At 41.9% G+C, this 20,889-nt stretch overlaps 1 protein-coding gene and 1 pseudogene across 10 annotated transcripts in view; both read right to left on the reverse strand.

Moving 5' to 3' along the window:
- Nucleotides 1–20,889, reverse strand: part of FMNL2 (formin like 2) — a 328,925-nt gene that overhangs the window by 254,270 nt on the left and 53,766 nt on the right. The window lies entirely within an intron of this gene.
- On the reverse strand, nucleotides 12,887–16,123 carry LOC116810797 (nuclear migration protein nudC-like; annotated as a pseudogene).

A 20,889-nucleotide genomic window follows, 5' to 3' on the forward strand; every position in this document is an offset into this window, starting at 1 on the left:
GACAAAACAGCTTCCCAATACAAGTAAGACCACCAACAATTTACAGCCTCAACTTCTGTTCCCAAACATGTATCCTTTCTTTCTCAACATGTCAGAATACAGATGTGCCTTTACCAACCATTCTTTCCAGAGACGGGAATTAACAAAGACTGGTAAGAACCCCTGTCAGTTTTTCAAACTGGAGGAAGGTGATGCAGTACTCAGGGCCTGTTGTAGGGAGGCTCTGCTTATCTTAAGCCAAAAATCAACTTGTAAATAGACATCAACACACAATGTTCTCCATCTCATGTTATTTTAACATGTGAGAAAATGCCACATGTGACCAGCTCATCCTCCTCTTCTCAAAAAAATTTTATACATATAATTTATTCCACACCCACTCTAGGACGGTAGCTAACGGCACCCACTGGATTGAATGATGCAAATAAGGATCCGTTCTGCCTTTGTTGTGCTTAATGCTGCTGCCACTGCCACCGCCACCACCACCAATTTTTGATTAGGACCCTGCTGGAGAACTCTGCAGAAAAATTAATCTAAACATAATCCTTCTGAATCCCTTACCTACATCAGAATTCCATGTCATTCCAAACATGCATTCACTCACTCACTCAGCCATCATTGGCAATCAGATGACACAAACACCCCATTACGAGTAATTCTGAGGGCTCAAGTTGTAGGAGGAAACAGAAAATGACATTATCCCCAAAGATGATGTATATTTCATTATTTTTTCTATTTAAATTCAGCTTGGTGTCCCCTTTCTCTGTTAAGTGCCTGTGAGCCACTGCAATGCTATGGGATGTGAGGAGATACAAGATAACCAAAAAACAAAATGTTTATGTAGGAAAGGAAAAGCTTGTCCATTGATATGTATTTAATTGAACAAACTGATGATACACAGTAGTAACAGTTGCATTCATTGAAGATGCATTAATTCATTCAATAAACATGTGCTGGGGCTATAGGAAGACCCAGAGATGGAAGTCTGAAGATGTGCTTCAACATCCAAAAAAAAGGCGGGGGTGCGGGGGGGCCAGGATTGATAACCCATGTGAGAAGCCCTTTTACATTTATTTATTTATTGAGACGGAGTCTCGCTCTGTCACCAGGCTGGAGTGCAGTGGCGTGATCTCAGCTCACTGCAACCTCCACCTCCTGAGTTCAAGCAATTCTCCTGCCTCAGCCTCCCAAGAAGCTGGGACTACAGGGGCTCACCACCACGTCCAACTAATTTTTGTATTTTTACTAGAGAGGGGGTTTCACATGTTGGCCAGGATGGTCTCAATCTCTTGGCCTCATGATCCACCTGCCTTGGCATCCCAAAGTGCTGGGATTACAGGCGTGAGCCACTGCGCCCGGCCCTACATTTATTTCTTACAATTCTGTTAGGTAAAGATCATTTTAGAGACAACAGGGTCACAAAGGTGACGTGAATTGGCCAGCAGAGCTGAGACCAAAACCTTAGCTTTCAGGCCACCAAGTATGTGATCTGTCACTACTCCAACACCAGGCAGAAAGCATTACAAAGGCACATAAAAAGTCAAAGAGGAATTCTGTAGTGCCAGAAAGGAAGTACTTAAAAAAAAAAAAAAAAATGAGTGTATGCCAATAAAGGGACACAGAAGCCAAGTAAAGAGCTCCCAATAGTCAAAGCTGAAATGATTCAAACAAAATAAAGCAGTATTAGATTCCAACCCAAAGGATAAAAACATCCATGAGTCTACACTGATACAAATGACTGAATACGTAAGTGGGGAAGAAGAGACAAATCTCCTAGGCAGAAGAATTCCAAATAACTTACACAGATCCTCCTCTCTCGACGTCCCACTCCTCAAGTGTACGCTGTACACAGTGACGTCCTTCCGAAGAGGATGGAGCTGTTTGGGTTTTTGGTTGTTGTTTTTACAGTTTTGTGGGGCTTTTTTTTTTTTTTTTTTTTTTTTTTTTACAGTTTACAGTAGAGAAACTTGGCAAACGCTACCTCCGCCAAGTGATAAGGATCAGCATGTGATAAGTCACATTGACATGTGATGAAAATGACACTTTACCTCTGTCATCCTCCCCCTGGAAATCCACAACCCCAGTTGAATCGCCACAGAAAAACAACAGACAAATCTCAACTGAGGAGTATTCTACAAAACACCTGACCAGTACTCCTCGAAACTGTCAAGGTCATCAAAAACAAGGAAAGTCTGGGACACTGTCACAACCAAAAATAGCCTGAGGCTCCACGACAACTAAATGTGACCCGGCATCCTGGATGGGATCCCCGGACCGAAAAAGAACATTAAGTATCAACTGAGGAAAGGTGAATAAAGCACAGACTTTAGCTAATTATAAGGTACCCGTATTGGCTCATTAAGTGTGATGAACATACCATTCTAACTTAAGATAATAATGGGGGAAACTAGATACAGGGTACGTGGGAATTCTCTGCATTATAGCCTCATTTTTCCCATACATCTGAAACTATACTACAACAAAAAGTTTATTTTTAAAAAAGTCAAAGAGGAAGGAATGAGAGAGCTGTGTGCAAGGGACAGCAGATGAACGAACCTGGCCAAATTCCTTTTGGCAGCAACTATCTGTCCTTGCACCTTCCTACCTTCGCTTTCCTGTCTTCATGGACCAGTAAATATCACGAAAGATCTGGAAGGCAGAATTCAGTTGAGGTCTCAATTTGCTCCTGTTAAGAGCTGGGCCACACTCAGAGGGTAGGTCAGTTTTATTTAGTGACCAGAGATCCAATTGGCACTTTCTGCTCTTTTCCAAGAGGGAAAGGATCCTGGATCCCGCTCCCCAAAAACAGCAAGGAATGTGCCTGGCCTGCTAAGGAAAGATAGTTCATGCAGGTTCCCCTCCACCCCGCCCTCTGACTTAGAGCACACCTGTTCATATCTTCATGTTTCACCACTATTTACAGATGAGAACAACCCTTAGCATTTATGGGCTTTTAAAAGATTAAACACGGCCAGGCGCAGTGGCTCACGCCTGTCATCCCAGCACTTTGGGAGGCCGAAGCGGGTGGATCACGAGGTCGGGAGATCGAGACCATCCTGGCTAACCTGGTGAAACCTTGTGTCTACTAAAAATACAAAAAATTAGCTGGGCGTGCTAATTTTTTGGCACCTGTAGTCCCAGCTACTCGGGAGGCTGAGGCAGGAGAATGGCATGAGCCCGGGAGGCGGAGGTTGTAGTGAGCCGAGATTGCGCCACTGCACTCCAGCCTGGGTGACAGAGTGAGACTCCGTCTCAAAAAAAAAAGATTAAACACAACATCTGAAACTACCTAAAAATAGTTCAGTTTTTTCTCTGCCTCTCTCTTTGGTCAATTTTCAAGTTTTATGAATAGCGTATTAGGCCAAACTGATTATAATAACCACTTCATCAAGCACCTCTCAGAAATGAACTTCAGGCTCAAAGGCAGGAGAGGAGCACCTGGAGAACTCTAAGAAACGGAAAAAAGCCCCAACATGAATAAACAGCCTCCCCTCCACTGACCTAACAAGCACACCCAAATCCATGGCCAATCTCTAAATAAAGATTTCAAATGAAACTGAGAATGCCGCTGACACAGTCATGAACTTATTCTCTGATATTTTGCACAGATTAAAGCTTTTTGCCTCCAAGCACTTCTCCTTCCCCTTTCAAGATCAAAAAGGAAGAATTCTTCAAGCATAAATGACAGGCAGGATTTCAATTCAACTCAAGTAACTCATAGGCATCTACCAGGTGAAAAGGCAGTGTGCCAGGTATGCAGAAACCACTAGGACTGTGTATGCCTCCTGTGTCACTTCATTTGGAGGGGTGAGATGTCCAACATGAACTTTTAGGGACCTTTATTAGGACACACATTTATTTTCTTTGACAGGACACATTTAAATTAATAGCTTCTCCTAAAGGCATTGAAGAACTACATAGGGACTTCTGTAAAATAATACTTTTTGAAACTGATAAATTCCCCAAACTTTCAGAGCTAAAATTCCCTCCACTCCATCCCACCCCAGTGTCCATAAACGCAGTCATATCACAGGCCCAGGTCTTTTGAGAGCCACAACGAAATAGTCTTACCAGTTCACACTTCTCCTAGTACAGGAAACTGTTTCACAGGATAATTCCCAACATCTTCCTACATGTAACTTTATTGAGAACTGAGTCACAAACTGCTTGCAACCAAATGAAGGTTCAACCCTTTTGCTGGCATTGCCTGCCTCCAATTCCTCCCTGGCTGTGGTTTGGGCAGGATACACGTGGGAAGGAAAAAGAAAGACAACTACAAAATCATTACCCGTAAAGCAGTGAGGATCAACTATGGGTGACTGCCCCCCAGGGTATATTCAGTAGTCTACAGATATTTTTGGTTGACATAATTGGGAAGAGGCAGTGCTACTCATTGTTACCCAGTGGCATACAGTGGGCAGGGACCAGGGGTGCAGCTCAGCATCCTACAAAGCACAGGACACACCTATGACATAACAGTTATCTGGTCCCAAATGCATAAATAGTGCTAAGGTTAAGAAACCTTGTTCTAAAGCCATAAAGGAAACAAACTGCACAAGAAAACAGGTAGGTGGAAAAATACAAGTTATACTGATTCCTCCTCCACACTCTTTGCAGCATCTTCCTTCTGCCCCCTAAAATTTAAGTTTTGCTCATAAGGCCATATCCTCTCCCTGCTTCCCTTGAATCTCTAAAAGAGCATTCTTTATTTTTTTTATTTTTTATTTATTTTTTATTTTTTGAGACCGAGTCTGGCTCTGTCACCCAGGCTGGAGTGCAGTGGCACGATCTCAGCTCACTGCAATCTCCTCCACCTCCTGGATTCAAGCGATTCTCCTGCCTCAGCCCACAGAGTAGCTGGGACTACAGGCGTGTGCCACCACATCCAGCTGCTTTTTGTATTTTTTATTAGAGACAGAGTTTCGCCATGTTGGCCAGGCTAGTCTTAAATTCCTGACCTCAAGTGATCCGCCCGCCTCGGCCTCCCAGAGTGCTGGGACCACAGGCATGAGCCACCGCACCCAGCCCATTCTTTGTTTTTCAACCCACTTTCTATCTGTTGCCATCTCCAATCTCTGTCCAAGATGTCTAATTTTATGATTGATCACTTGCCGTGATCAACCTCAAACTCAACTCATCAAAACAAACTGCATCATCAGGGCTTCTAAGCCAACTCCTCTGCTGCCTGTCCTGTTTCAGTAAATGTCACACCACTTTCCCCATGACCCAGGTTCAAAACCCAAAAGCCACTCTCATTCTAGTTCCTCCCCACCTATCTACTCACACAGTTTTGCTCAGCACTCTTCATCCAGTAGCTAGCACTCTGCCTGCCACATAGAACTCACCCAAATATCTAATACATATAGAAACACTATTAAAGACATTAAGGTCATCTTTAACTGCTTCATTTCCCAGCCTCTCAATCAAATCGATTGCAAAGCCTTATGAATTCTGCCCCACGGTGTAAAGGCACCAACACAAGTGCCCTCCCTAAAGTCTAAATGACCTAATCCATCCCCATAGAAATGGCAGATCAATCTTCCTCAAGCATAATCCCCATTATGTCACTACTTCACTGCCAACCCCAGAAAAAAAAACTTGTCAACAGCCTATCAAATCCTTCCACCTCCACCTTGACACTGGCAGGTAGGTTCCATGTGTCCAACACCCCACCTCAGTTTCCCCATTGAGGCTTTTGTCTCCTACTTCCTTTCAATGCTATGAAGAAAATACTTAATAAGCTGCTCCTCACCCACGTCCAGAGGGACCAGCATCTATTAAAAAGGCACAGCAGAGACCATTCGGGGCTCAGAAACTTCTCTAGGCTTCCGCCTTTCAACCATCATTTCAAACATCCTCCCTCATCCTGTGCTGCCACCTTCTACTCCTCCACCCTCAGATCCACAACTTTTATTTGGATTAGTCACCTACCTTCTGATTTCACTTCTCTGTCAATGTTCAGCCTCCACCACTGCCATGTGGCAACCCTGGGCAGAGAAAGCCTCACCCTCAAACCTGACCTCAGGTCTGGGATCCCAGCACCAGCTCAGGGTCCAGGGGCAGCTTCTGGGATTGGTTATCACACATCCAGTATTCTTCAGAAAGCCAGTGAAGCTGTCTGCTGCTCTGGGGCAGCACCCAAGTGTGCCTGTCTCCATGGCCACCACATTCTTCTCTCTTTGGCTCCCATGTCTGTCTCTCCACAACACACTCAATTCCTTCTATGCCCAGCTCAAATGACATCTTCTCCCTGAAGCCTGTCCTAATTTTCCTACCCAAACCAAATACAACTGCCTTCTCTTCTCAATCCTCTGGTCATGTTCACCCTTTTTAAAAATAAGTACCATGTTATACCTTGTATTACATGTATCGGTTTCTCTCTTTATGCCTGAGCCAACCGTACCACTTACTAGCTGTGCAGTCTCAGATAAATCAATCCTCTATACTATTTCTTTATCAATAAACTGGAGATAATGGTGCATATCTCATAACTGTGTATAGAAGATAAAGCCAGATAAAATGTACACATGGCTTAAAACAGTGCCTGTGCATGCAAATGCTACCTTTCATGTTTTACCTCCCTCAAGACTTAGAAAAGCCTTACATATTAATTGCGTAAAAAATCAGTTGAATGTTAATTTAGTCATCCAAAATTCCAATTACTAGAGACCTAGCAGAAAAGAAACAAGCATTTCTTGAAGACCTACCAAGTATACCAAGCAATATATAAAGCATCTTACATAGGAGAATTTGTAATTCTCGCATCTCTTTGAACTAGATATCATTCTTATTTTACAGATGAGGACTTACAAATTAGGTACTTAGCCTCAAGTCGTATAACTCATCATATAAAAAATCTGTGCTCTTTTCATGCAGCCCACTGCCTCCATAATATGGAATTTGCCTTATTCACAGGATAGACAGCAACATAGCCTGGGGGAATACAACAGGGAATAATACTTCAGCAAGCTCGCAGGCCAGAGGACAATATGCTGAGGCTTTTATTTTTATTTATTTATTTTTTTGAGATGGAGTCTCACTCTGTTGCCCAGGCTGGAGTGCAGTGGCTCAATCTCGACTCACTGCAAAACCTCCACCTCCCAGGTTCAAGCAATTCTCCTGCCTCAGTCTCCCAAGGCTGGGATTACAGGCACCTGCCACCACGCCCAGCTAGTTTTTGTATTTTTTTTTTAATAGAGATGAGGTTTTGCCATGTTTGCCAGGCTGGTCTTGAACTCCTGACCTCAGGCGATCCACCTGCCTTGGTCTCCCAAAGTGCTGGGATTACAGGTGTGAGCCACTGCACCCAGCTGAAGCTTTTATTTTTTTAAACCAATGACAACGCTGGCTCACAGAGAAGAATGACATACAAATCAGAAGTTTACAGATTTAGTGGTACTGTGTCCACTTATCTTGAAAGACCTGACCCTGATGGACAGAAGGACCAAAAGAAGGAAAGATCCATGCTTCTGGGTGTGCAAATAAAAGAAAAAAAAAAAGGAGGAAGAGAGGGAGAAAAGTAAAGTAGAAGGGAGGACAGAAAGAAAGAGGGAAAACTCCAAGCCACCTGTTTTAGCCAGGAAACTCCCTGAGGTTCACAACCTGAAAGTGTCCTATCACTTTCCCCAGCATGTCTCATTTTGTTTATTTTCTTAAATCATACTAGAAAATTTAATTTCTCTCTTTTGATGTTTTTTATTCTGAAAAGTGCATGAAAAATTCCAGTAGGTAATTCTGACATCCAAAAACCTCATTTTTTTCCCCCTAACTGGCTCAGACAGATAAAAGGAAAGGAATTGAATTATCTGAATAATTTCCCTAAGTCTTCCCCACCTACATTACGCTCATCCAGTTTCCTTGCAAATTACCCAGGTGAACCATCTGTGCTTGTGACTTTTAAAAATTCTTCACATTGAAGTTCTTTCATTTATTAATGGGGAAAAAAAAAAGATTTCTTCTCAATTTTCCTCCCTGCATATCCCAGGCAAAGCAGGATTTGGTGAACCCTAACATCCTTAGGTAAAGCAACATTAAATCCAAAATACACGTAACCTTAATAGATTTTTTCCATCAACGAATTTTACAATAATGCTAATTGCAATTTTAAAGAATGACAACATCTTCTGGATGAGCCACAGAAATAATATATTTAGTCTACAAATTCATGGAATAGTGAACAACATGCCAACTGCATTCCACTTCCATAGTCTTATGATTCTTTAAGCAAGACAGGCATTTAGAGAGCTTTAAAAATAATGATGAGGGGTGAAGAAGCAGAGCAGGGGCATAAGTTTTTTTCTTAATGATGGAATTTAGGTAATGCTCTTTGAATAACTGTTACTCTAAATGGAAAGTGGAAAGTCACATGAGCATGAATTTAAGACAAAAGAACATCTATACAAAAAGTAATTTCCCACTTATTTTAAATCTCCCTTGAAGAGGGGAGAGGGGAGAGAGGGGAGAGTTAAAGCCTGACTTAACATACTTGTTAACTGGATAAGAAATAAGACAATGTCTGAAATGTGAAAGATGTCCAGAGGCATGGAAGTTTGCCCTGATATGCAGGACTCATCTAAGCCAGGACCTCACAGGCTCTCTGGATACATGTTATCTTCGGAAATGAGGAGAAGTAGAAATGAACTACCAAAGCTATAGAGGGTTAAGCAGCAGCCTTGGATTTCATTCTAGGTTTGGCAAACATTGAAATAAATAACTGGTCAATGACAAGACTGCCCACTGTATTAGATCAAGAAATTACGAATCAGTTCTCTAAATTTAGTAGCTAGACTCATTCCCGTTTGACTTTTCAAGTCAGTTCAGCCCAAATAGCAAGTATAGTATATGACTTCTAAGGCAGAAAACGGAAAACTAATTCCCTCCCATGAAAATCCGAATTCTATCCAGCCAAGTTCTTCTAGTTCCCCCAATGTGGAAACACTTAGCAATGACTGTTCAAATGCTTAGCTGAGTTCTAAGACACTAAAAGAAAGGAGAGGGGGAGGGATGTGGGTGCAGGAGTTCATTTTTGCAGAAATGCTGTGATTAAACAACAAGACTTACATTTACAGAACCACGTTAAAGACTTCAGAATCCCATTCACTCTCTCTAGTGACAAATACGCTTAAGCAAGGACTTTCTGACTCTGTCGAAAGACAGCAGCTCTTAAGAATTATTTTAAAAATGAAACAAAAGATTCCACATGACTGTTTTGCCTGCCGCCCCCCCTCCTGCCCACCCACCCCCCACCACTCCACAACTCCCAACTTCATTTATCCTATTCATCTCACAGTTGGGTATTTGGTTGAAGCATATTTGAAAGAGGAGGATAAAGCCTGGGCCAATTATCCAAAGAACAAACCGTCTTCCGTTAAAGGCTTATAAAAATAAATTTGGCTTACAAAAAGAAATTCAAGGAGATTTCCAAACCGTCCTCTCAATTTCATGTAAGCCTGCTGATTTTTTAGTCATTCTTGTTTTTCTCCAAATTCATATTGGGTGGGGAAGTTGAACAAAAATTCTAAGTGTACCATTGTACTCTAGCTAAATAAAAACATAGGTTTCAAATTTCAAATCACATCACATCTAATTTAACCTTTAATTTTAAGGGACTGGTCCAGATAGTAGCTGAGAACCATTATGGAGACAAAACAAGTTTCCTAAGAAAGCTAACAGGCCATCTGGGGCATAATCTAACAATGAATCTTATCTAAACCCAATGTCCCTTGGAATGAAGTTTTTCCTCTTAGGATTAAGATATTTAGTTCTATCTCTTGCCTAGAACTTGATGGCAAGCTGTACTTTCTGTAATCTGTATCCTAAGCACTACTCATCTCTAACTCTTATGTAGGGTTTGCCACCTCATGTCCCACAGCACCATGGCAACCCAGCTGAACATACAGACATTTCCAATTCTGAAAGAACACTCTCACTGGAAACGGGCTGACCGGACCAGGACTTCCACAGTGGGACTGTCTACTGTGAACCAAAGAATTACAAAGAAATGTTAACAGATTTTTTTTAAATTACAGCTTTGTGGAAAAATAAGTTAAGGCAAATCCATCCTTGACACTAACAGCATTCCTGGTTCAGCAGGAATAACTCTTAGTGCTGTCAGAAAATAAAAGCATGCTATCTATTCTTTATAGTCAACTGAATTGGGAGCAGACAAATTTTTCAGTCTCAGGAGCAAGAAAGCCATTCCTGCAAATTTGGTTTTGTAATTTTCAGCAGATCAGGGTTTTGCTTATCCTCAAATTACATTTTAGGTCACTTCGACAACCTAAAAGACTAGAAATAAAAGATCGTTCTTGTCCAATCTTATATGGTAAGCTGTGATAAATAAGTCATTTTACTTATCACAAATTTGAGTATATCTTCCAAAGGCCAAAAAAAAAAAAAACCCAACAGTTAATGTTGTGTAATATAAACTATTAATTGCACCTTTCTTTCCTAGTGTGGGAGATCAAGTTGTCATTCTTCACTAAAAAAAAAAAAAAAAAAAAAAAAAAAACCTCAAACTTTTTTTTTCAGAGAACAACTCTTTCCACATGTATCTATTAATATTATGCCTGTAAGAGTTCTGAATTTCCTGTGAATGCCAGCTCATATGGAAACAGATGAGCCAAGAAGAACTAAGAGGAACTCATGTCACAGGTTGGTACCATACTTCTTGAACATAAACGAAAAGTGGGAAAATTATCATGCTGTAAATCTAGGATCAAAGATACCCAAACACAGTTAGTGAACCCAGTACTAACCAGGAGGATTCAAAAACAACCCACAACTGGTTTGCTGCTTGCAAAAAAATTAAATTTAGACCTCCAAATCACACTATACACAAATAAATTCCACACAAATAAAAGCGAATTCTTTAAAAAACATGTCTCCAAAGCTAAAATTAAGTCGTGTATTTTTGGATATGATCGTTAGTAAGAACATTCTAACTTTCAGAATCATGACAAAAATGGCTAGAAATTTAAAATTTGATGTTGTAAGAAATTCAAACTTCTGTAGGCCTAAAAAATTTTCTCTAAAAAAGGAAGTGAGGAAAATAGTCAAAACAAATTAAATGAGTTATCATCTATTACAAGGGTCAGCAAACTGTGGCCCGCTAATCAAATCCAGCCCACTGCCTGTCCTTCTACAGCCCGTGAACTAAGAATGGTTTTTACATTTTTAAGTGGTTGAAAAAAATAAAGAGGAATGATAGTCCAGGGCATATGAAAACTATATAATACTCACATCTCAGCGTCCATATGGGAGCACAGCCAACCTCATTAGTTGCCTATTGTCTAAGGCTGCTTTCACCCTACAGAAGCTGTATGGCCCACAAAGTCTGAAGTGTCTATTATCTGGTCCTTTATAGAAAAAGTTAGCTAACCCCTGAACTACTAAACAAAGAGCTCATGCATATGAAAAACGGTAAGACCCAATAAATAAATAGGCAAAGGAGATTTTTTTTTTAATTTTAATTCGTTAAATTTATTTATTTATTTATTTATTTATTTATTTTTATTATACTTTAGGGTTTTAGGGTACATGTGCACAATGTGCAGGTTTGTTACATATGTATCCATGTGCCATGTTGATTTCCTGCACCCATTAACTCGTCATTTAGCATTAGGTGTATCTCCTAATGCTGTCCCTCCCCCCTCCCCCCACCCCACAACAGTCCCCGGAGTGTGATGTTCCCCCTCCTGTGTCCATGAGTTCTCATTGTTCAATTCCCACCTATGAGTGAGAACATGCGGTGTTTGGTTTTTTGTCCTTGCGATAGTTTACTGAGAATGATGTTTTCCAGTTTCATCCATGTCCCTACAAAGGACACGAACTCATCATTTTTTATGGCTGCATAGTATTCCATGGTGTATATGTGCCACATTTTCTTAATCCAGTCTATCGTTGTTGGACATTTGGGTTGGTTCCAACTCTTTGCTATTGTGAATAGTGCCGCAATAAACATACGTGTGCATGTGTCTTTATAGCAGCATGATTTATAGTCCTTTGGGTATATACCCAGTAATGGGATGGCTGGGTCAAATGGTATTTCTAGTTCGAGATCCCTGAGGAATCGCCACACTGACTTCCACAAGGAGATTTTTTTTAAGTAAAAGAAAAATACAACCTGTTAATAAAATAGAAAATGTTCACTTTCACTTCCAAATGGAAAGACTCTCTTTGGCCTACCAGATTAGGAAAGATTTGTGGAAAAGTCAACACACATTGCTGTCAGGGGGACAGTCAAACAAGAGCTAAGAAGCTGCAGGTGGCACTCTAAATATGTTTTGCCCTTTTAGAATGCAATGCGGCAAAAAGAAACAAGTCTTAGAAAATGTCCATAACTCTCTTCTCATCTATCCTACGGACATAATCTCAAATATAGGCAAGTTTATAAATAAAGACATTTATTATGGTCTCTTTAACACAGTGAAAACCCAGTAGCAATTTCATAGGTTTCCCTCTGTTTTAAGAGTCATGGGTGTTGTTTCTAAGTATTAATGTATCTGAAATTAAGACATATCTTATAATCATGTACATTTAATGTGCTATGTGTTTCCTCATATTAAAGTGTTGATACCACAGTGTCTTACCCGTACTTTTAATTAACAGTGTCTTACATGTACTACATAGAGGCAACTCACATAGTTTCAATGAAGACATCTGATTGAAGGACTATTTACAAAGATGAGGGAAGAGTGAAGGGTACCACATGGGGCATTCAGGTAGAAAGTGACTTGAAGCATCAAGGAGAGGAAAGTAACCTGCTGGAGGCCTGAAAGAGGACCCACCAGGCAAGAGTGGTTTCTTGGTGGGACACAGCCACTGACAAAACTGCAGCAGAGAAGCAGGCAGAGAGAAGAGATATGGCGACAGGCAGCTCTCTCCCCTCCCACTCTTGGCTCTCCTTAAGTTCCCCCTTGGCCAATCCAGTTAGAAGCCAGAGGGCAAGGAAGCCTGGAGGATCCATCTGTCAGTCAGCACCACTGCCCACTCCCAAAAGGAGGGCAGACAATAGGTGAGAGGGGGTGTTATGGTTTGAATGTGTCCCTTCCAAAATTTAGGCATTGCCAAAGTGATGGTATTTACAAGTGGAGCCCTTAAAGGTGATTAAGCCATGATGGCTTCTCCCTCTCAATGGGATTAGGGCTCTTACAAAAGAGGCTTCACTCCGCATTTGGACGACTTGCCCTTATGCCTTCTGCCAGATAAGGATGTGGCAAGAGGGCCTTCACCAAATGCTCCCAGACCAAATGCTGGCACCTCGATCGTGGACTTCCCAGTCACCTCCAGAACAGTGAGAAATAAAATTCTGTTCCTTATAAATTACCCAGTCTCAAGTATTCTGTCACTGCAGCACAAAACAGACTGAAACAGGTGGAAAAAAGGAATAACCATCTCAGTCATTCTCCAAATCACCCCACAGAAAAGATGAAAAATGCATTCCCACTGTGATGAGTGGGGCGAGAGAAAAGTCAATCCCGAGGTCTTAATTTCACTGAAATCATCCACTAAATCAGGATCCAAGTGGCTCTGGTCACCTCAAACAGAACTCTGACAAAGGAAGATGAGAAAATGGGTTTGAAAAGCCAAACATTTTAAATTTATAAAAGAAACCACCTTCCACAATGTTTAGGTACAACTAAGATATTAGGCAAATAGCTACCATGTTGGGTAGGTGGAGAACCTCATTTAAACAATATGAAAATAGCACAAAAATTTGAAATTAAAGAACGAATTATTGTAAATAGCAAGGAGGGTGGCAATCTTGCACATGAATCAAGGAGTTGGCATGTGAATAAGGATGTGAATAGATCCTAAGGTAGATGTTTTTGAGACAATATGGGTTGAAAAGAAAAAACAATTTCTAGCTCCTAGTCTTCTGTATCTTTTAATTCACTGTTTCCGGTCAGGGTTTGGTAAGGGCTCTAGCCAGCGTTATTTCATTAAGAACATATAGAGTTTAGGAGTCTAGAAAAAGGCCAATTTTAAGGGCTCAAAGAGCAACATTATTATTAATGAATAATGTGACCTTCAGGAAATCTGATACCATAGTTCCAATAACTGTTCTTGCTTCAAGTCACTATATTCAAGACCCCTATCAGGAAATATGGGAAAGTCGGTGTCTCATTCAGAACAAAAACTAACTCTGTCTAACTACAGTAAGACAAACTCTTGGTACCAACCAACAGAGTCAACTTGCCACCCCGGCACACAGCTCTACTCCTACCACATGCCTTCCTGCATGCTGCCCTTCCTTTCTCCATCCCAATTACACCTCCCACCCAGATACACAAGAAACATTTGCTGGTGAACTCCACTCCTTCCAGCTCTCTATGCATTTCCACTCAACTACCTCTACTGCCTTCAGTTATGCTTTAGTTACTCAGTTCCTTCGCCACTGTTTTCTGAAAAATTGTCTTTTATCTGTGTTTGTTGTGAAACCTCAATCCGTCAGAATCTCCCAGAAGGTCATTACCAGTTGCCAGGGTGTTTATTTGGCATTCTCTAAGTCATCCTTTGAGGATTCAAAGTGAAGTCACCCAAAAGGCATATGTGACTGCATCAAATTTAAGACACTAACTTCCACCTCTAGAATCAATTCACCAAGACACAGTGCTATGATTCAAGTTGGAAGTTCGGGAAGCTGTGCTTTAGCTAAAAGCTGCAACAACAAATGGCAATTGAAGAAATAAAACACAACAAAGGTGTGGTTACTATTGCTATAGTATTTATTCAAGCCTCAGCACAGCCAGGAAAGGCCAGTACCTTTCAAACTAGGGTGTGAAGGTTGCCAATATCCTATCTGCCTCTGTCTCTTATAAGTCGTTTATTTTCATACCTTAACAGAACAATTACCTTAATCTTTACAATTTGGCATCACAAATGAGGAAATAAATCAGTACTTATTTCTTTTTTTGCTGGGCAAATTGCTTTAATGTGTAACAGTAGGCCACTGGGGAAGACAAGACCCCAAGCCCCAGCCTTTCTCCTGATGCCCTGGGACCTGTGTGCCTGGGCCAGTCCCATGCCTACCCCAAGCCCTGAGGCCCACAAGGGCCAGAGAAGAGTGGGAAAGAAAGTTGGATGGTTGTAGCTCAGCCCCAAGAGTTGAAGGAGGAAAAAAACACGGGCTAGTCGAATTTGGCCTTGGAAAAATCCATCTCCAGATGCTGACCCATGAACTTCTTCAAAATCTCCTGTTTCTTCTGTTCGTCTGAGATTGGCAGCCCCATGGACTTCTGTCTCTGGTCATACATCATCTTTTCCACCATGCTGCGAGTCTCATTGTCCAGGTCTGACAGCTTGGAATTCTCAGGGTTAATCATCTTGGTATTGATCTCAGGGTCACTGGACACCAAGCAGCTCCATCACTCCATCTTACTGATCTTCTCAAGATGCACAGTCACCACCTTGCCATCCTCAATGAGCCATGAGCTCTCCTCTACCTTCACTTCGTTGTAGAGCTCCCCATCGATGATCGCTGGCTGCCCCTTGAGCCCCACCCAGAGGTGCTGCCCCTGGATGTCCACCACCTTGTCCTTCCCTTTCAGCCGGAAGTTCACACGGAAAGGGACCGCCAGGCCCAGCTCCGACAGGCTCTGGGTCCAGCGGTAATTAGGCAGGTCTGCCCTGTTGCCTAGGTTGGGCTTCAGTTTTCCTTTGTCCTTCTCATCTTCCTCCTTCTTCTCCTGCCTTCCTGGGGAGTCAAGGCTGCCATTCTTGAGCTGGGCCTCATGATTCTCTGTATCCTTTTTCTGGTCAATCTCTAGCTGCAGCCTCTCTGCTTCTCTGCCCTTATCTGGGGCCTCGAGGTCTCTGACTTGGCTTCCTTGGCCAGCCTGGCGACCCGCTCTGCCTTCTCCCAGGCTCTCTTCTCCCACCAGGCCTTCTGTGCCAGCTGATTGTCGTGGCTGAAAGTCTGTATGATAAGCTTCTCTGCCATCCCCTCTTCTCCTGCAGTGAAAAAGTCTGTTTTGCATCGAAGGAAGCTGAAGAAGGTGTTCACGAGCTCCTGCACGCCGCCCTCGTGCTGCTGAGCCATGGCCAGCAACATGCCGTCGAATGGCTCCACCTCCTGCTCTCCACCCACCGCGCCGGCTCGGATCCACGTCCCGAAGTCTGCGCTCTAGTCCTGCGCTCTCTCCGCTACTTCGGGTCACGCAGGGCCCAACGACTCTAGTCTAAATCAGTCCTTATTTCTAAAAGGTACATAAGAATTCAGAGTTAAAGATCTAACTATCTGAAGACAAAGTATCTCCCACGGCCATAAACTGAAGTGTCTCCTCAAAATTCATAGGTTGAAACCTAACCCCTAAATGTAATGGTTTTAGGAGATGGGGCTCTTGGGAGGTGATTAGATCATAAAAGGGGAGCCCTCATAAATGCAATTAGTGCCCCTAAAAAAGAGGTCCCACAGAGCTTACTTATCCTTTCTGCTATATGAAGATACAGCAGAAGGATGGCTGTCTCTGAACTAGGAGGCAGGTCCTCCCCTCAAATTTGCTGATGCCTTGATCTTGGACTTCCCAGTCTCCAGAACCATGAGAAATAAGTTTCCGTTCTTTAGAAGCTACCTAATTTATAGTATTTTGTTACTACACAGCAGCCCAAATGGACTAAGACACCCTAACACTGTGTGAGCCTTTATAGAAAAAAATGCTCCTTTCATTTGCAGCACCCTCCCTGTTAAGTCCAAACTGAAAAACAGCATTTAGACTTTAACCAAAAAGAAGCCATGACATTAATACTTTTACTCATGACTCCATTTATCTGGTATTTATTCCCTCATTCTGCTAGCCACCTTAAATTTCATATTTTTAACAATCATTGTTTTTAGTGAGGACTGAGGTGACTGTTTTCATTTAAATAGTCATGAGTTCTATAAACAAAAAGTAGACAGTCATAAACATCCACAGATGTGACCTCAGTAATTTTTAATCACTGGTTCTAATGTCACTTTAGTTGATGAACTTCTCTTAAAAAGAGACACTAACTTCTTTTTGAAAACTTGTGCACAAACTACCAATCAGAAGGTCCTGCAATCGTATTAGAAAATCACCAATTATAAGAAGAAACTGTGGTGACATTAGGTACTTGAATAATTAAGCTGTGATTAGAGATAGGCTTCTAATTTAGGCAGAATATGGTTGATATGGTTTGGCTGTGTCCCCACCCAAATGTCGTCTTGATTTGTAGTTCCTCACATGTCATGGGAGGGACTCGGTGGAAGGTAATTGAATCATGGGGGTAGTTAGGCTCATGCTGTTTTCAAGATAGTGAGTTCTCATGAGATCTGATGGTTTTGTAAGGGGCTTTTCTCCCACTCCACTCATACTTCTCCTTGCTGCCGCCATGTGAAGGAGGACATGTTTGCTTTCCCTTCCACCATGATTGCAAATTTCCTGAGGCCTCCCCAGCCATGCTGAACTGTGAGTCAATTAAACGTCTTTCCTTTATAAATACCCAGTCTAGGGTGGAACCCACCACAGCTCAAAGAGGCCTGCCTGCCTCTGTAGGCTCCACCTCTGGGGGCAGGGCACAGACAAACAAAAAGATAGCAGTAACCTCTCCAGACTTAAATGTCCCTGTCTGACAGCTTTGAAGAGAGTAGTGGTTCCCCCAGCACATAGCTGGAGATCTGATTACAGGCAGACTGCCTCCTCAAGGGGGTCCCTGACCCCTGACCCCCCAAGCAGCCTAACTGGGAGGCACCCCCCTGCAGGGGCAGACTGACACCTCACATGGCCAGGTACTCCTCTGAGACAAAACTTCCAGAGGAACGATCAGGCAGCAGCATTCGCGGTTCACGAAAATCCGCTGTTCTGCAGCCTCCGCTGCTGAGACCCAGGCAAACAGGGTCTGGAGCCGACCTCTAGCAAACTCCAACAGACCTGCAGCTGAGGGTCCTGTCTGTTAGAAGGAAAACGAACAAACAGAAAGGACATCCACACCAAAAACCCATCTGTACATCACCATCATCAAAGACCAAAAGTAAATAAAACCACAAAGATGGCGAAAAAACAGAGCAGAAAAACTGGGAATTCTAAAAAGCAGAGCGCCTCTCCTTCTCCAAAGGAACGCAGTTCCTCACCAGCAATGGAACAAAGCTGGACAGAGAATGACTTTGATGAGTTGAGAGAAGAAGGCTTCAGACAATCAAACTACTCTGAGCTACAGGAGGAAATTCAAACCAAAGGCAAAGAAGTTAAAAACTTTGAAAAAAATTTAGACAAATGTTTAACTAGAATAACCAATACAGAGAAGTACTTAAAGAAGCTGATGGAGCTGAAAGCCAAGGCTCGAGAACTACGTGAAGAATGCAGAAGCCTCAGGAGCTGATGCGATCAACTGGAAGAAAGGGTGTCAGTGACGGAAGATGAAATGAATGAAATGAAGCGAGAAGGAAAGTTTAGAAAGAAAAAAGAATAAAAAGAAACAAACAAAGCCTCCAAGAAATATGGGACTATGTGAAAAGACCAAATCTACATCTGATTGGTGTACCTGAAAGTGACAGGGAGAATGCAACCAAGCTGGAAAACACTCTGCAGGATATTATCCAGGAGAACTTCCCCAATCTAATAAGGCAGGCCAACATTCAGATTCAGGAAATACAGAGAACGCCACAAAGATAATCCTCAAGAAGAGCAACTCCAAGACACATAATTGTCAGATTCACCAAAGTTGAAATGAAGGAAAAAATGTTGAGCAGCCAGAGAGAAAGGTCGGGTTACCCACAAAGGGAAGCCCATCAGACTAACAGCAGATCTCTCGGCAGAAACTCTACAAGCCAGAAGAGAGTGGGGGCCAATATTCAACATTCTTTTTTTCTTTTTTTTTTTTTTGAGACGGAGTCTCGCTCTGTCACCCAGGCTGGAGTGCAGTGGCGCGATCTCGGCTCACTGCAAGCTCCGCCTCCTGGGTTCACGCCATTCTCCTGCCTCAGCCTCTCCGAGTAGCTGGAACTACAGGCACCCGCCATCACGTGCAGCTAATTTTTTGTATTTTTAGTAGAGACGGGGTTTCACTGTGGTCTCGATCTCCTGACCCCGTGATCCGCCCGCCTCGGCCTCCCAAAGTGCTGGGATTACAAGCGTGAGCCACCACACCCGGCCTCAACATTCTTAAAGAAAAGAATTTTCAACCCAGAATTTCATATCCAGCCAAACTAAGCTTCATAAGTGAAGGAGAAATAAAATCCTTTACAGACAAGCAAATGCTGAGAGATTTTGTCACCACCAGGCCTGCCCTAAAAGAGCTCCTGAAGGAAGCACTAAACATGGAAAGGAACAACCAGTACCAGCCACTGCAAAATCATGCCAAATTGTAAAGATCATCGAGGCTAGGAAGAGACTGCATCAACTAACGAGCAAAATAACCAGCTAACATCATAATGACAGGATCAAATTCTCACATAACAATATTAACTTTAAATGTAAATGGACTAAATGCGCCAATTAAAAGACACAGACTGGCAAATTGGATAAAGAGTCAAGACCCATCAGTGTGCTGTATTCAGGAAACCCATCTCACGTGCAGAGACACACATAGGCTCAAAACAAAAGGATGGAGGAAGATCTACCAAGCAAATGGAAAACAAAAAAAGGTAGGGGTTGCAATCCTAGTCTCTGATAAAACAGACTTTAAACCAACAAAGATCAAAAGAGACAAAGAAGGCCATTACATAATGGTAAAGGGATCAATTCAACAAGAAGAGCTAACTATCCTAAATATATATGCACCGAATACAGGAGCACCCACATTCATAAAGCAAGTCCTGAGTGACCAACAAAGAGACTTAGACTCCCACACAATAATAATGGGAGACTTTAACACCCCACTGTCAACATTAGACAGATCAACGAGACAGAAAGTTAATAAGGATACCCAGGAATTGAACTCAGCTCTGCACCAAGTGGACCTAATAGACATCTAGAGAACTCTCCACCCCAAATCAACAGAATATACATTTTTTTCAGCACCACACCACACCTATTCCAAAATTGACCACATAGTTGGAAGTAAAGCTCTCCTCAGCAAATGTAAAACAACAGAAATTATAACAAACTGTCTCTCAGACCACAGTGCAATCAAACTAGAACTCAGGATTAAGAAACTCACTCAAAACCACTCAACTAAATCATGCTGCTACAAAGACACATGCACATGTATGTTTATTGCGGCACTATTCACAATAGCAAAGAGTTGGAACCAACCCAAATGTCCAACAACGATAGACTGGATTAAGAAAATGTGGCACATATACACCATGGAATACTATGCAGCCATAAAATATGATGAGTTCATGTCCTTTGTAGGGACATGGATGAAACTGGAAATCATCATTCTCGGTAAACTATCGCAAGGACAAAAAACCAAACACCGCATGTTCTCACTCACAGGTGGGAATTGAACAATGAGAACACATGGACACAAGAAGGGGAACATCACACTCTGGGGACTATTGTGGGGTGGGGGGAGGGGGGAGGGATAGCATTAGGAGATATACCTAATGCTAAATGACGAGTTAATGGGTGCAGCACACCAACATGGAACATCGATACATATGTAACAAACCTGCACATTGTGCACATGTACCCTAAAACCTAAAGTATAATAATAAAATTTAAAAAAAATAAATAAGTAAATAAAATGTACGTTAACTGTAAAATAGTGTATTTCAAAGACTTAGTACAGAAAAGGAATGTGCGATATCACATTAATGATTATCTTGTATTTGTTATGTGTTGAAATGATAATATTTTGGATATGTTGGACTAAAGAAAATATATTATTAGAACTAAAAAAAAAAAATAAAAAAATAAATACCCAGTCTAACGTACATCTTTATTAGCAATGTGAGAACAGACTAATACAATGATAAAGATAACA

This window comes from Hylobates moloch, unplaced genomic scaffold (genome assembly GCF_009828535.3).
Source record: "Hylobates moloch isolate HMO894 unplaced genomic scaffold, HMol_V3 SCAFFOLD_1, whole genome shotgun sequence".
NCBI classification, from domain to species: Eukaryota; Metazoa; Chordata; class Mammalia; order Primates; family Hylobatidae; genus Hylobates; species Hylobates moloch.